The sequence below is a fragment of the Protobothrops mucrosquamatus genome, unplaced genomic scaffold (assembly GCF_001527695.2).
Source record: "Protobothrops mucrosquamatus isolate PMUCROS unplaced genomic scaffold, P.Mucros_1.0 scaffold374, whole genome shotgun sequence".
Taxonomy (NCBI): domain Eukaryota; kingdom Metazoa; phylum Chordata; class Lepidosauria; order Squamata; family Viperidae; genus Protobothrops; species Protobothrops mucrosquamatus.
In genome coordinates this window covers 603586-609694 of record NW_015386706.1, presented here as the reverse complement: position 1 = coordinate 609694, position 6109 = coordinate 603586, and positions in this window count along the sequence as shown.

Here is a 6109-nt window from a genome sequence, read left to right as displayed (position 1 = left end):
CTGCCTGCTTAGAGGGTTTGGTTTTCCATGGGAGCATCAAGTAGCCCCCCATGCAGGGAGAAGGGGCGCCTGGTGCCCTGCTTCTACCCAAGACGGGCCCTGCAGCCCTCGCCAGGGGAACGCCACAGGCTGAGTCAGGCTGGCAGGGGCTGGGTGGGTTTCAGATCTGAATCCTTTCTCACCCTCCTGCTTGTCTGCCTGGTTTGTAGGCCACACTTCTGCCAGTCAGGGAAGCGGCTCTTTGGGAAACCGGGCTGAAGTGCCAGAGGGGAACCAAGCCATTTGGAGAAAAGACGGTGAGCCGAGCGTTCACCAAGGTTGCCCACCTTTGGAACAAAGGATCCCTAAAAGTGAATAAGCCTAATTAATAATACATAGCCCCAATCTCTACTGGACCAGCCTGCAGGACAGAACACCCCACAGGGATGCTGAATCAAGCCTGGAGCATTGGAAGTAGACAGCCTGCCCAGCCTTATCCGCTCTGTGGGGCAGCCCTTGCCTCCCTCCAGCTGTGTGCCGCCCCATAGCTTGCCAGGGAATGTCTGGCCTGCATTGCTGCACAGAAACCCCCACCCCACCCCACCCCCGGCCTCCTTTGAGCAGGCCCACCTCTGTAGCTTCACCCGTTCAGTTTCCTTTTCTTCTGTTTTGGGTCCCTTCCCACGCAGTGCCGAGTCTCATAATGTCCCCACCAGCGTTCTTTTTCCCTGGAGTTTTCAAACATGTTTTATCCCTGCATGGTCCCCCCTGCTAGACCAGGGCTCCACTTCCTGGAAACTCTTGGTTAACCTGCTAGATTTTGTGATCTTGGACAGGTCTGGACTGGTGGATGTATTGCTGGAGGGTGTTTAGGGTTTTGTAAGCTGCAATACACGACTGTTTATTTATTGGCAACTGTTTAAGGATGCTTCCGGTTAGTGGCCTTTGAAAAATTGATATATATTCAGTTAATTGATACATTTGGTTAATATATCATCTGAATTGATACTTTCAGTTAATTGTCTTTCAAATGTTGATACATTGCAAAGTATACAATCCGTTAGTTCTACTTCCAATTTTTCTGGACGTACAGCTTCTTTTTTATAGTTTTTTTTTCCCAGGCAGTTGTTACGTATGTCTGCACTCATGTTGAGTCTGCACATTTTTTATCACTTGTCATTGAATACATTTTCTCTTCTGCTTCTTTCTGTTGCCACTGGTAGCTCAACGAAGCATGCTGAGTGGAATTAATATGTGAATCTTGTTTCAAAAAGTACCGAATAATATTTCCAGGGCAAAAAGGTTAATCTAATTATGTTATTGGAACATAAGATTTTTGAGCTCCCTTCCATATTCGGTGGGAAAGTTAAGGTTAAATTAAATTAACTTAAATTTAAATATGTTGAACATTCCCCATTCCCCCCCCCCAACATAGAAAAGGACATTCTGGCTATTGTCGTTTTCTTTGTTGTCTTCTGCACCAAAAAAAACTAGACATGGAGCTGTCTGGCCACTTTGTGTCAGCATTCCTTTAAGTGAGAGCCCTGGGATTTCTTGGGGTGCTTTTGAACATTTAAAAGGGTACAAAATCCATTTAGAAAGAGTGAGCCAGTTCCTCTGTTCCATCCACTGACCCTGTGGGGGCCTCGAAGCAGGCCCAGGGGAGATTCCTTGTACAGCCAGCAGCCCTGCAGAGGAGTTCCCCCCAAAGTTTGGAATGAGCTGAATGTAGATCGACAAAATCCCTCCTTCCTTCCTTCCTTCCTTCCTTCCTTCCTTCCTTCCTTCCTTCCTTCCTTCCTTCCTTCCTTCCTTCCTTCCTTTGGCATTTCTAAATGATTCCAATGTCTTTGGGTGACAAGAGAGTCCTTTTCCAAGTCCTAGAAGCACCTCAAGAGGCAGAAGAGGGGGATGAATGAAAACAAAAATGAAGCCGATGAACCAATCACAGAACCAGCAACGGTCTGGTTGGCCCTCTTAAAATGAAAAGGGAAGAAAGTGAAATACTATTCCCAGCAGCTTCTGAAAAGACAGAGGGAAAGCATTTACATATTGCCGGTGTAATAAATTCCATTTTCTTTGGGACTGTTATGGCTCCATTTTTGAACAATGTACCCAACGACCCAAGTGAGGCTTCCAATATCTTTCAGGTATTCTGAGGAGAGACAAGTATATCTTTCCCAAATTAGAACTAAAACAAAATCTCTGTTCATTTAAATACCACAGCCAGATAAATATTTTTTTATCAAGCAAAATGATATTAAATTGCCAGATGTTTGGAATTATCAGAGTTTCTGCAAAAACTCATAGTTAACTAGTAATTCTTGTTTAGCTAGCAGTATTTTTATCCTGCTGCCATGTGGGTGATTCCCAGCAGTTTGCAGGATAACATTTAGGCATCTTATGGCTTTGTCTCCTCCTGCTGCCTAAAATATTCACCCTGCTCTAAAAGGGAAGGAAACTCTCAGCCAGGCAAATCTCCGTCCTGGTGACTTCATGGATAGATCTGAGTGGGAAGACCTGGTTCCGAAGGAAGGAAGGAAGGAAGGAAGGAAGGAAGGAAGGAAGGAAGGAAGGAGCCACCATGCCGATTTAGGTCCCTCCTTCCATCCTGGCAGGGCAGACTGGGAGACCAGACCCGGTGGACTTCAGGTGCCCCAGGGGAAGCAGAAGCCCTGGGGGCAGGAGGAGAGGTGATCCTGGTCAATGCTGCTCAGATCAGGGCTGGAGTCCCACCCAAAGGAGACGGGAGGGTCTCCTAGCCTGCATAAGGAGCAGTTACAACACCAGCCTCACCTCTTCTTGACCCGAACTTAAAGGATTAGATGCAACTGGCACCAGTAGCAGCTGGAGGGCAGGCAGAAAATGCTTGCTTCCTTGAGATGCCGCAGCCTCTCCGGAGCCCACCCTGCTATTCTTTGGGGCCTGATGAGAATAGAGGATCAGAATCCTAGAATCCTAGAGCTGGAAGGGACCTCAGAGGTCCTCCAGTCCAACCCCATGCTCAAGGCCTTATACCACCCCAGTCAAACGGTTGCCCAGTCTATTTTTGGAAACCTCCAGTGATGGAGCACCCATAGACCCAGGCAAGCTATTCCCCTGATTAATTGTTCTCATTGTCAGGAAATTAGTTCTAGATTAGCTCTCTCTTTGACAAGCTTCCACCTATTACTTCTTGTCCTGCCCTCTGGTGCCTAGAGAAAAGTCAACTCCTTCTTTTTTGTGACAGCCTCCAAGTACTAGAAGACAGCCATCCTGTCCCGCCTAATCCTTCTCTTCAGTAGGCCAGACACACCCAGCACCCTATGAACCAGATGGGAAGGAGAAAGGAAGCGAGCAGGGAAGGGGGGGGGGGGCTGAGCCTGCAGCTGCCTCTTTGGCTGGACATGGAAGGGGGCTGAAGGGCAGCTGCTCTGGAGGCAGCCGCCACACGGGGGACCCTGCCAGCTCCAGAGACGGAGGAAGAGGAAGAGTCTGCTGGGTGCCGATGAAAACCCTGCCAAAACAAGAAATGCCGTCTGCTGAACACCCCGTTTAGCAGAAAATGTGGACTGGCACATTAATTTAACAAATCTTTCCTGGAAAAGCTGGGAGCTTTGTCTGCCACCCAGCCGTAGCTCCCTCCCCCCCCCCCGGCCCGCCCGCTCCCCCCACTTCCCACAGCCAGGCAGCTTCCTACCGGAACAAGCAGGAAGAAAGTAAACAGTGTCTGAAACCTATTCTCATTAGGCTAATTTACGAATAAATTACCATATTCAATGGCCTTATTTTTACTGCTCGTTAACAGGCCCATGATAGGATGATAATTATGGGATTTTAAGTGGCTAATGGCAGCTGCGGCTTGAAAAGCCGTTTTTACGAATCTGTTTATGGCAGAGAAGGTGACAGGGGGGAGGGGCGGCCCCTACCCTGGCATCTCATGTCAGGGAGACAGTTTTAATTGTCAAGTATTTATTGGAGGGGAGGGAAGACTATAATTTAAAAATGAAACTTTGAAGAAACAAAAAGGAAATTAATTAGCTTGCTGATGCTGGGGTGGCTGGCATTTCAGGAGGCCCTTGGCTGTTGCCCATCACTTTGGGCACCCCACTGTGCTGATCCAGCCCTATCTCCCTTCCCCTGCCTGGCTCTGCTGGACGGGCTTCCCACTCCCAGCTCTGGGAAGCTGGAAGCCAACCCTAGTAGCTTTGGAGAACATCTATGGACAATGCGGGGTTTGGGAGCCCGGGCTCCCACCCACCTCTGGCCTTTGAAGAGCTGCAAATGCTCCATGATGGTGAAGGAGATGGTGTGTGGGGGGGGAGAAGAGCCAAGCAGCTGGCTAGCAAGAGATTTGGGGCAAGTGAACCACAGTTGGGCCATCTCAGACTGACTCCGGAGTCTCCCCTCCTTATGAAAAGGGTGGTTCTGGGTTCTGCTGCGCAGGCTTCTCTTGGTAGGGTGCAAAAGGGAGCAGGGTGGTGGCTAGCTGCACCCCATGTTTCCACCGTGCCAGTTTGTGCCCTTGCCACCCTCCCAGGCTTTCAAAGAGAGGCTCTTTCCAAAGTGCTGACAGGCTGCCACGCGCGGCTGGGCCCTGGAGTGCTGGCGCAGTTGTTAACTTGTTAGGCAGGAGGCTGGATCGCAATCATAAATAAATCATCCGCTGTCTCTTTACATTCAGACATGAGGCTTTTAAGGTGTAAGCTGTCACCCTGGCGTCAGATTTAGTCAAATGCTGTGTAACTGCAAAATTATCCCTCCTTACTGTTTTTTTTTTAATTCTCCCTATAATGGACAGTTAAATTGGATTTTCAAATTTGAAGTGCCTAAAGTTCCCTTCCCACCAACAAATCCCCAGAGGTCAGCTGTTTCTTCATTTCTAAAGCAACCAGCTAATGTTTACCCTTATGACACGGAAGATCGGGATTCTTAAAGAGTCTCCTTGGAAGATGCTGGTGGGTGGAAAGGAGCCATTCCTGTCTTGAAATGAAGCCCTTTTGCAATTTTATTTACATGCCAGGATTTGATTTTCTGTGGATTTATAATCCATCCATGTAGGTGCATGGGATTCCTTCCCTATTTTTCAAACTTTGGTTATCAGTTGAATTTTTAGAAAATAAATCAAGTAAGCAGGTCTGCTGGGCTGGGCCGGGCTTGGGAGCAGATAAAAGGCAGGGAAGAAGAAAAAGAAAAGAAAAGAAAATGATTGCAATCATGGTGAGGACCAGGGGTGACATGATAGCAGGGTTCCAATATCTCAGGGGCTGCCACAAAGGTCAACCTATTGTCCAAAGCACCTGTAGGCAGGATAAGAAGCAATGGATGGGAAGTTATCAAGGAGAGGACCAGCCTAGAACTAAGGAGAAATTTCCTGGCAACAAGAATCAGTGGAATTCCTTCCTTCCTTCCTTCCTTCCTTCCTTCCTTCCTTCCTTCCTTCCTTCCTTCCTTCCTTCCTTCCTTCCTTCCTTCCTTCCCCTCCAGACCAGGACCCAGACCAAAGTGCCTATGGCTGCTCTCCTGTCACCCAGCCTTGCCTGGCACCGCTCTCCTTCCCTTCCCTGCTGCTGCTGCTGCTGCTGAATAATGCATGCCCCCTCCGCATTCACGGGGGCCCTGGGGAGCTGCCAGACTAACTAGCTGATTACTGATGCAGTTTGTAAGAAGGCCTTTGAGGCCTGTGCTGGGGCTTCTCTCTCCCTGCTGCATAATGTCAAGGGACAGGGGGCAAGATTGGCTGAGCAAGGGCAGGGGGGACAGGGACACCCCACCAGACATGGATGGCAGGGATCAGCCCAGAGGGCTGGTCCCACTTGTTCCCCACAGCCCTTGCCTCTGCGGAGACCTCAGCGTGCCTGGATTCCCTTCCGCTGAGATGGGTCTGACAGCAGCCACCTGTCCTGGCTTGCAGCTGCTGCTGCTGCACAACCACTGCGCACCCTGAAAGTAGGCTCAGGACCCACGGGACAACGGGGCCAAGTCTCTTCTTCCCCAAATGGATTAAAAGGAGACCCTTTTTCCTCCAATGCGATTTTCCCATCTATTTTACCATTTTGCTCTATGGGTTCATGGTGACCTAACCCTAACCCTAAGTGGAATTTTCCTCCTATGGGATTTTCCCATGTATTTTACCAGGAAACATGGATAG